Source organism: Palaemon carinicauda, chromosome 24, assembly GCF_036898095.1.
Source record: "Palaemon carinicauda isolate YSFRI2023 chromosome 24, ASM3689809v2, whole genome shotgun sequence".
Lineage (NCBI taxonomy): Eukaryota > Metazoa > Arthropoda > Malacostraca > Decapoda > Palaemonidae > Palaemon > Palaemon carinicauda.
In genome coordinates, this window is record NC_090748.1 from 66,547,847 (window position 1) to 66,560,346 (window position 12,500).

The window sequence follows — 12,500 nt, forward strand, 5'->3', positions numbered from 1 at the left end:
AACAATTCTTCTTCACCTAAAGGGCTACTGCAGTGTAATACTTCAGTGGCCACTTTCCTCTTGTTAAGGGTAGAAGAGACTCTATAGCTATGGTCAGCAGCTCTTCTAGGAGAAGGACACTACAAAATCAAAATATTGTTCTCTAGTCTTGCATAGTGCCATAGCCTCTGTACCATGGTCTTCCACAGTCTTGGGTTAGAGTTCTCTTGCTTGAGAGTACACTCAGGCACACTGTTCTGTTTTGTTTCTCTTCCTCTTGTTTTGTTAAGGTTTTTTTCAATTTATATAGGAGATACTTATTTCAATGTTAATCTTCTTAAATTTTTTTCTCTTGTTCCCTTTCTTCACTGGGCTATTTTCCCTGTTGGAACCCTTGGGCTTATAACATCTTACTTTTCCAACTATGGTTGTAGCTTAGCAGATAATATATATATATATATATATATATATATATATATATATATATATATATATATATATATATATATATATGTATATATATATATACAAAGGCACTTCCCCCAATTTTGGGGGTAGCTGACATCAAACAAATGAAACAAAAAAAGGGGACCTCTCCTCTCTACATTCCGCCCAGCCTGACAAGGGATTCAACCGAGTTCTGCCTGGTACTGCTAGGGTGCCACAACGCCCCCTCCCCCGTTATCCACCACAGATGAAGCTTCATAACGCTGAATCCCCTACTGCTGGTACCTCCACGATCATCTAAGGCACCGGAGGAAGCAGCAGGGCCTACCGGAACTGCGTCACAATTGCTCGCCATTCATTCCTATTTTTAGCACGCTCTCTTGCCTCTCTCACATCTATCCTCCTATCACCCAGAGCTTTCTTCACTCCCTCCATCCACCCAAACCTTGGCCTTCCTCTTGTACTTCTCCCATCAACTCTTGCATTCATCACCATCTTTAGCAGACAGCCATTTTCCATTCTCTCAACATGGCCAAACCACCTCAACACATTCATATCCACTCTAGCTGCTAACTCATTTCTTACACCCGTTCTCACCCTCACCACTTTGTTCCTAACCCTATCTACTTGAGATACACCAGCCATGCTCCTTAGACACTTCATCTCAAACACATTCAATTTCTGTCTCTCCGTCACTTTCATTCTCCACAACTCCGATCCATACATCACAGTTGGTACGATCGCTTTCTCATATAGAACTCTCTTTACATTCATGCCCAACCCTCTATTTTTTACTACTCCTTTAACTGCCCCCAACACTTTACACCCTTCATTCACTCTCTGACGTACATCTGCTTCCACTCCACCATTTGCTGCAACAACAGACTCCAAGTACTTGAACTGATCCACCTCCTCAAGTAACTCTCCATTCAACATGACATTCAATCTTGCACTACCTTCCTTTCTCGTACATCTCATAACCTTACTCTTACCCACATTAACTCTCAACTTCCTTTTCTCACACACCCTTCCAAATTCGGTCACTAGTCGGCCAAACTTCTCTTCTGCGTCTGCAACCACGGCGACATCACACATCCCTGTTTCAGCCCCACTCTCACCGTAAACCAATCGCTCACTTCATTTCCTATTCTAACAGATGGTTTACTACCTTTGTAGAAACTTTTCACTGCCTGCAATAACCTTCCACCGACTCCATATAACTTCATCACATTCCACATTGCTTCCTTATCAACTCTATCATACGCTTTCTCCAGATCCATAAACGCAACATACACCTCCTTACCTTTTGCTAAATATTTCTCGCATATCTGCCTACCTGTAAAAATATATATATACTATATACATTACACGTATATATATATGAGTTTGATTTTGTTCGTAACTGAGTTTGTGGTGTATATATGTGTGTATTTTGATGTAGTGTGTGTCCAGCCATGCATTAACCGTGTCTTGGAATTAGAAGTGAAGAGATGGTGGGATTCATTCCAAAGGCCCAGTGGTTCAACTGTGATGTATGGATCGGAGTTGTGGGGAATGAAAGTGATGGAGAGACAGAAATTGAATGTGTTTGAGATGAAGTGTCTAAGGAGTATGGCTGGTGTATCTCGAGTAGATAGGGTTAGGAACGAAGTGGTGAGGGAGAGAAAGGGGGTAAGAAATGAGTTAGCGGCTAGAGTAGATATGAATGTGTTGAGGTGGTTTGGCCATGTTGAGAGAATGGAAAATGGTTGTCTGCTAAAGAAGGTGATGAATGCAAGAGTTGATGGAAGAAGTACAAGAGGAAGGCCAAGGTTTGGGGTGGATGGATGGTGTGAAGAAAGCTCTGGGTGATAGGAGGACAGATGTGAGAGAGGCAAGAGAGCGTGTTAGAAATAGGAATGAATGGCGAGCGATTGTGACGCAGTTCCAGTAGGCCCTGCTGCTTCCTCCGGTGCCTTAGATGACCGCGGAGGTAGCAGCAGTAGGGGAGTCAGCATTATGAAGCTTCATCTGTGGTGGAAATGTGGGAGGTTGGGCTGTGGCACCCTAGCAGTACCAGCTGAACTCGGTTGAGTCCCTGATTAGGCTGAAGGAACATAGAGAGTAGAGATCCCCTTTTTGTTTTGTTTCATTGTTGGTGTCGGCTACCCCCCAAAATTGGGGGAAGTGCCTTGGTATGTGGATGGATGGATATATATATATATATATATATATATATATATATATATATATATATATATATATATATATATATATATATATACATATATATATATATATATATATATATATATATATATATATTGTATAACCAAAAAGGTAATATACTTTTATATATATATATATATATATATATATATATATATATATATATATATATATTGGGCCTTGTGCGCATTCCCGGCATACAAAACCAGTGTATATAAACCAAAATAATCATTTCCTAATAAATTGCATGTCCCTTAGTAGATAAACCTATCTTATTTCCAGGTATCATGGATAGAAAAGATTCCGGGCCCCAAGGCTTGGCCAATAATAGGAAATACCCCTGATTTCCTTGTCGATCCAAGAGGTACTGATTTAATCGTTTTATCATACTCGCTTATGATTTAAAACAAAAATATCTCATAAATAGTAACCATGAACAAAGCCATTGTACTATAAATGCATTTAATGTGAAATATAACCCCATTACTCTAATAATAAACAATAAAAAAGCTTTATAGAATATCCAATAGTCATGAATATTCATGTCTATCCTATCACAAGATGATCTTTTTATTCAATTGATCCCTGACAGAGTTCTTCCAAAGATGTATGGGATACATTTACATATGGAATTTCCACACCCCAATTGCAAGATTCTGGGGAGGTGGTATGCCTGTGGTGGACTTATACAGACCAGAAACTGCTGAAGTAAGTAGATCGATCTATGTCTAATTCCTTTGATTGTCTGATTTCAAGTTTTTGAAAATATATTTCAATAGTTGAGTTTTATTTGCTTTTACTGTCATGACTATGTCATTGCCATTATTATCATTATTTTTATTATCATTATTATTATTACCATTATTGTTTGAGGGTAATTAACTAATGGCCCAATACCCTCATCGCATAAAACACTGTACGCTCTGAAGAAGAGGTTTGAAGTCAAGGTCTTCGACAGTCACACATTTGGAGCGAGATCTCAAATCCCCGGTTAAAATTTCCTTCCACAAATAAAGACAAATAAAGACTGAAGCCCTGTTTTAATTGATATATAAATTGCATTATCGAAAGACTTCATAAAAAACACGTCACAATTTATTAGGTAGACAAGACAATGCATGCTATTCTACGCGATTCGACGTATCACAAAAAAAAAATAAATAAATAAAAATAAAATAAATAAATAAATAAAATAAAATCCCCTGAACGATGAATCAATTCTCAAGAAAATTAGGATAATTGATAAATTAACCATCCTCTAAAAAAGTATTTAATTTCAAATATGAAAACTAGACCTAGCATGATCATATGTTTAGCAATGTGAATCTCCTGAGAATTGGAACACTATCCATTTCATCATCTCCTAGAGATCCACCCCAGCGTACTGAATAGCAAAGCACCTGAATAGCCAATAAATCCTATACTTAGCATAGAATTTACCATTAAAGCTAACGAAAAGCATTAGGTTGGCCCACAGTAAGACCTAAACATCCAGGTAGAGAATGTAACGATGAATTTCCCTTTTGTGGTTGTCATACCTGATTTTAACGAATTTGGGATAAAAGTAAAATATTTTTTTCTGCATAATCACCGCCCTTGGCTATAGTTCAGATGCGTTGACAATTTATTAATTATATTACTGTTAGGAGAAAAATATCTATCATAGTAAAATTAGTTGAAACAATCCAATCTTAAAACACACACACTTGTGTAGCAGCATCTGTAATCTTCGTCTTCCTCAATTATTTTGTCAAACAAAAATATGAGTATAAAACAAAATCCGTGAAGTTCTACTTCTTTATAGTAGAAGTAAATACCCAAAAAGTATTAAAACAGTGCCAACGAATCCTTTGCAGAAAGGACTCTATCTAGTTGTACAACTCAGTACAGTGCACACAAGCAATTCAATTATACACACACACACACACACATATATATATATATATATATATATATATATATATATATATATATATATATATATATATATATATATATATTTATATATATATATATATATATATATATATATACATATATATATATATGTATATATGTATATATATATATATATATGTATGTGTGTGTGTGTGGTGTGTGTGTGTATATATAAGGTTGAGGGCCAAGGTTTGGGTGGATGGATGGAGTGAAGGAAGCTCTGGGTGATAGGAGGATAGATGTGAGAGAGGCAAGAGAGCGTGCTAGAAATAGGAATGAATGGCTAGCGATTGTGACGCAGTTCCGGTACGCCCTGCTGCTGCCTCCGATGCCTTAGATGACCGCGGAGGTAGCAGCAGTAGGGGATTCAGCATTATGAAGCTTCATCTGTGGTGGATAATGTGGGAGGGTGGGCTGTGGCACCCTAGCAGTACCAGTTGAACTCGGTTGAGTCCCTTGTTAGGCTGGAGGAACGTAGAGAGTAGAGGTCCCCTTTTTGTTTTGTTTCATTTGTTGATGTCGGCTACCCCCCAAAATTGGGGGAGGTGCCTTGGTATATGTATGTATGTATATATGCGTGTGTATATATATATATATATATATATATATATATATATATATATATATATATATATATTGATTAAGTTATATGTATGTATATATATATATATATATATATATATATATATATATATTTAATTAAGTTACTAGTGTGCACTGTACTGAGCTGTACAACTGGCTAGAGTCCTTTCTGCAAGTTTCGATGGTACTGTTTCAATACTTTTTGGGTATTCACTTCTACTCTCAAGGAGTAAAACTTCATGGGTTTTGTATAAAAAGAGGTTTTATACTCATTTTTCTGTGTGGAAAAATAATTGAGGAAGAGGATGAATACTTTCGTCAATCATTTAATTGTATTTTCATTCAGTTTCGTATATGTAAATTTACATTATTTTACAGAATTATTTTTTTCATTTTACATAGGTTTGTTACGAAGTCTTATGTAACCTTGTAGGTATGCTGTATGATACACCCGAGGTATGAGCACGAAGGATTACGTAATTTTTATGTTCCCATGTGATTAGGAAAGACATGAAAATTCTAGACAAAGTTTATTCTTTTATTAACGTTAATAGAGGAATGTGGGCGGAGTTGGCTAAGAGAGAGTTGTTTCACAGGCAACTTTAGTACCCCCTTCTTCAAATTATTATGTTGGCAACCTTGACGCCGCTAGACCGTGCCCCCTCCCTGCCCCCCACTTCCATTAGGCCGAACTGGAAGGTTCTGGAATGAATTAAGTTAGCATATATAGGAACTAGCAATGCATAGGAAGCAGAAGAGATCCAGCCTATCCCTTTTGAAAAAGCTAACGTTAGCCAGCCCTCTCTCCTCTCAAGTGTGTATAGTGTTTTCCTCTCAAACGTGATTAGTGATTTCTCTCCAACATATATCACATATAGTGTTGTTCAAACGTTGGTGACATTATTGGGTGATTATAAAAGTGTAGTGTGTTAATGTAAGTACTTTTATAACTTGAATTTTTGTAACTGGCCCTGTGAGATTTAGGGTAAATAGTGATGATCATTAGAAATTTTGCTTAACCGTTTTGTAACATTGTGTGAACCAAAAGATGTAGGTGTAACAGTTACGTGAATGTAAATTTCATTTTTGTGTATTCATTAGAGTGTTAAAGTGTTAACTCTTTTCATTAGTTATCATAATTAGATATTTTCATAAACTAATTTTCTAGTAAACAAGTGTTTGTAGCATTTTCTGAAGTGTTATAAGTCTCAGGACTAGTTTGGATTTAAATTTTGAGTGATTTATTTTTGGTAATAATTCTTTTGAATGGCTGTTATTTTTTATAGAATATATTTATTTTTGTAAAGTGTGTATCATTTCGATCACCAATATTTTTTTCTTAGTACGTTGCTCGTATCACCTGACTAAAAACCGAAGTAAGAGGTTGGTTTTAGAATAGTTCATGTAAAGTAATCACCCAGATTTGTTTGAAGTATAAAGTAAAGGGACCTTTGGATATTCAGTGTTCATATATATTACTGTCTGGGAGTTATGTGATTTTCTCAGAGCTCGGTGTATTTCTAGTATGTATTAGACTGAAGTAAAATAAAACAGGTGAGTTTTGGAGCACAGGAATTTACGTAACTTACTAGCCGTAACAATATATATATATATATATATATATATATATATATATATATATATATATATATATATATGTATATATATATATATATATATATATATATATATATATATATATACATATATATATATATATATATATATATATATATATATATATATATATATATATATATATATATATATATATATTTCATCTCCCCTTATGCCTACTGACGCAAAATGGCCTCGGTTAAATTTTGCTAGTTTTCTCTATCGTGAGCTTTTAATTCTGTACTTCTCCATCCATCATCTCCTACTTTACGCTTCATATTCCTCAGTCATGTATGCCTGGGTCTTCCAACTCATCTAGTGCCTTTTGGAGCCCAGTTAAACGTTTGATGAACTAATCTCTCTTGGAGGAGTGCAAAGAGCATGCCTAAACCATCTCCATCTACCCCTCACCATGATCTCATCTATAATACAGGGACACTAAGAATAGCAGATTGGATCCCTAGAGATTGCAAAAGAAGCAGGGGATGGAAGAGTAGATGATGGATTGACGAACTAAGAAAGTTTGTGGGTGTGTGGCAGTCGAGTAATCTTTCTTATTATTTCATTTCTAATCCAGGCCTGCCATTTAACTCCCAATATTCTTCAGAGGACTTTGTTTTTAAACCTACAAAATTTGTCGGATATTGTTTCATTGTCATACCACGACCCATGTCCATACAGTATCGCCGATCTCACTAAACTGATACATAGCCTGATACATAGCCTGATTTTCATATGTAATTTCAAGCGACTTTATTTCCAAATTTTACTTAAAATAGCCTTTGTCTGATTTGCTTTTTCAATCTTTCACTAAACTTCAATTCTAAAGACCCTGTATTAGAGATCACAGTTACTAAATATTTAAACGATTCTACCTCATTGATCCATTCTCCTTCCAATGATATTTCATCTTCCATGTCATATTCAGTTCTCATAATCTTTCTTCTATTTATCTTGAGCCCAACCTCATGTCATATTTCATGAATTCTGGTAAGCAAGCATTGCTTTATATGAATATATATGTGTGTCAAAATTCAATATATTTTAAGGGTAAGAGTAGTAGTCCAAAGGTGGGATCATTACATAAGTGCTTTTTATCTTTATTTTTTGATGGAAGCAAACAAAGAAAATACTAATTTCTATCAACAAAGTTCAAAGTCATTTTACCGTTATGTTTAGCTTAGCTGCTTGGAGGAAAATTTGAGCGTTAAGCAAAGCCAGCTTTAGAGAAAAATTAGGAAATCAAATAGTGACGTGTCTAAGGTCCTTTTATAACAAAGAGGATAGTATCATACATTTTCTTGTACCTAACTGACTACAAGAATAACTGTTTACCAACATGTCCATGTTTTATAAAACATTGCCACGCTATTTATTCCTGTTTACGTTAGAGAACTATCTTGTGGTGACATACATGTTCCAAGGAGCTTTGTGGGTACTCGCCGAACAAGACTTTAGGAACTGGGCATACACGGTCATTTTCCTCCCTCTTATATCAAATTCTATCTTTAGGTTGTGCTTGGTTCCAGTAAACATATAACAAAAAGTTCTGACTACGTATATCTTCATCCATGGTTGGGCACTGGTCTTCTAACTTCAACTGGTAAGGTTCTATCATCATGAAAATTAGTTTTGTTAGTTTTAAATATTAATCACATCTAGGAAAAGTAAGGCTATTGAACTGAAGTTGCTGGTTTGATAGTATACTACTCTTTACAAAAAAAAAAATAAATAAATAAATAAAGTAATTCTTATTGAATGTTCCATTTGAAAACCCAGTCATATTTTCTTCGTCATTCACTGCTCTTTTTGAGACCATGACTGTTATTGATTCTTATGCAACTGTTTTTAAAGATATCTGACCCATTTTTATGGAATCTTCTGTTTTTTTTTTATTTTTTAAATACATAATCTTTAGCTTCTTTCTGTACTTACGCGAGGATATTACATGTAACCTCATGAATAATTTTCCATTAAATCTCTTTCTCCGACAGGTCGAAAATGGTTTTCAAGAAGGAAGATGCTAACACCAGCGTTTCACTTTACAATCTTAGAAGACTTCATTGCTGTTTTCAGTAAACAAAGCAACAAGATGGTTTCGAAATTATGTGAACATGCCGACGGAAAACCTGTTGATATTTTTCCTTACGTAACTTTCTGTACCCTGGACATTATCTTTGGTAAGGTTTTGTTTTATTCTTGATTTTGTTCTCTTGAAAAATACTTCTATTTCTTTATGATTTTCCACAGAATAAAGAAAAGATATCACTTACTTAAATTTTACATATTTGCCATAAAATTTAATGTAGGTGATGGTCTTTAGTCTATTACGAATACAATTGCATGGGCTAACAAAGCCATTGCCACCATTAAAATTAACATAGCAAAGATCAAGGAATTTCTTATGAGTTATTCTTAGGCTTTTGTGCTCTGTCCATACAACATCCACAGTCTGGTAAACAAATAAGATTCAGGGGCTATAATCAATTGCAGATTCTTTATCTTATTTCATGTGATGATATCCTATCCTTGTTATGAATTTCCTTCATTAAACTCTTTTCTTGCTGACTTTTATTTACAAGCAACTTAATTACATGAACACTACTCATCCATGTTACTTTTAAACCGGAATTTCCTATGAAACTCATATGAAGTCTGATATAAGCTGCATTGAAGAGCAAAATAACAGCACAATTTCAGATATAAATTTCTTTCCGAATTCAAATCCTAAGTTTGATCTCCATCAAATTTTATAGATGCTCTGGTTTGGAATGAGCAAAAAAACACCAAGTCCTGTTTCTAGATAATAAACTTTCTTCTTCCAAATCTTTAATTGGTGTTTCCATAGATCCCGGTAACACACAACAGCTTGTTCTACAGTATCTTTTCGAAAATTACTGAGTGGGTTTCAACTACAATATAAAAAAAAAAACTCCGACATTAACTAAATTTGTACTGTTTTAGGAAAATGTTTCAAGTATCAGATTAAGAATTAAGCTGAACCTCAAGATTACACACACATATATATACATAAATATATATATATATATATATATATATATATATATATATATATATATACACACATATATATATGCATATATATATATATATATATATATGTATATATATATGTGTGTGTATATATATATATATTTATATATATATGTATGTATGTATATATATGTATATATATACATATATTTATATATATGTATGTATATGTGTGTGTATATATAAATATGTATGTATATATATGTGTATATATATATATATATATATATATATATATATATATATATATATATATATAGGTATGTATATATATATAGATATGTATATATATATATATATATATATATATATATATATATATATATATACAGTATATATATGTGTATATATATATATATATATATATATATATATATATATATATATGTATGTATATATATGTATATATATGTGGGTATATATTTGTACATATATGTGTATATATACAGTACATATACTGTATATATATATATATATATATATATATATATATATATATATATATATATATATACATATATATGTGTGTATAAATATATATATATATATATATATATATATATATATATATTATTATTCGCTACGCTACAACCCTAGTTGGAAAAGCAAGAAGCTATAAGCCAGGGGCCCCAACAGGGAAAATAGCCCAGTGAGGAAAGGAAACAAGGGAAAATAAAATATAAAAAACGGTAACAACATTAAAATATTTTTTATATAAACTACAAAAACTTTAACAAAACAAGAGGGAGAGAAATTAGATAGAATAGTGTGCCCGAGTGTACCCTCCAACAAGAGAACTCTAACCCAAGACAGTGGAAGACCATGGTACAGAGATTATGACACTATCCAAGACTAGAGAACAATGGTTTGATTATGGAGTGTCCTTCTCCTGGAAGAGCTGCTTACCATAGCTAAAGAGTCTCTTCTACCCTTACCAAGAGGAAAGTAGCCACTGAACAATTGCAGTGCAGTAGTGAACCCCTTGGGTGAAGAAGAATTGAGGGTAGTGTTGTCAGGTATATGAGGACAGAGGAGAATCTGTAAAGAAGAGGCCAGACTATTCGGTGTACAGTATGTGTAGGCAAAGGGAAAGAACCGTAACCAGAGAGAAGGATCCAATGTAGTACTGTCTGGCCAGTCAAAGAACCCCATAACTCTCTAGCAGTAGTATATCAACGGGTGGCTGGTGCCCTGGCCAATCTATTACCTACTACCTATATATATATATATATATATATATATATATATATATATATATATATATATATATGTTTATGTGTGTATATATATGTATATATATGAGTATATATACGTATATATATATATTTACATATATATATTTATAGATATATATATATATATATATATATATATATATATATGTATATATAAATATATATACATATATATATTTATATATCTATATATATATATATATATATATATATATATATATATATATATATATATATATATATACATATATATATATATATATATATATATATATATATATATATATATATATATATACAGGGGTACTTTAAATTTTCCCATAAGAAATGAGGAAAATACGCATGATACATTGCACATGTTCAAAACTATAAATATAAACTCATCTTTATAGGGTTTGAAATGGTATTTACCTTTAAGGTCACTGATGTGAGGAGACAAGAGAGGAGGAGAAGTTGACTGCTTTTGCCTTTTCTTTAGAATAGCATGATAATTTGGTCAAAATCACATGGATACTATGTGAACACCGTGGCACTGATTTCGTGCTAGTCTCATTAGTACTTGTCTACAAAAAATGTGCATATGAAGGAAATTTTTGACTCACTGACCAACGAATTGCTCATAAACCATTATAGATTATTATGTTCATATACCCATTTGCTATTATTCAGTCACTTATAAATAAAGCTACTACAGTATATATATATATATATATATATATATATATATATATATATATATATATATATATATATATATATATATGTATATATATATATATATCTATATATATATATACATATATATATATATATATATATATATATATATATATATATATATATATATATATATATATATATATATATATATATATATATATATATTCAAATAAGCCATATATATTTTTGATACATTAATGTCTGGATTCTCTTAACGACCTCGGGATCAGAGCCCAAGGTGAAATCACACACAGACAAGAGCTTGTGTCCGGCCGGGAATCAAATCCTGGTCGGCAAACTTATATAGACAGTGACTAAACTACTTGGCCTCAAAGTGGTTTAGTCACTGTCTATACAAGCTTGCCGATCAGGGTTCCATTCCCGGCCGGACACAAGCTTTTGTCTTTGTGTGATTTCGCCTGGGGCTCTGATCCCAAGGTCGTTAAGAGAATCCAGACATTAATGTATCAAAAATATATATGGCTTATTTGAATATACTGTATATATATATATATATATATATATATATATATATATATATATATATATATAAGCGTGTGTGTGTGTGTTTGTGTATTTATGTATATATATATATATATATATATATATATATATATATATATATATATACTGTATATATATACATATATATATATATATATATATATATATATATATATATATGTATATATAGTGTTTATATATATATATATATATATA

General features: G+C 32.4%; 1 pseudogene; it reads left to right on the plus strand.

Moving 5' to 3' along the window:
• Nucleotides 1-12,500, plus strand: part of LOC137618136 (cytochrome P450 4c3-like) — a 59,261-nt pseudogene that overhangs the window by 33,474 nt on the left and 13,287 nt on the right.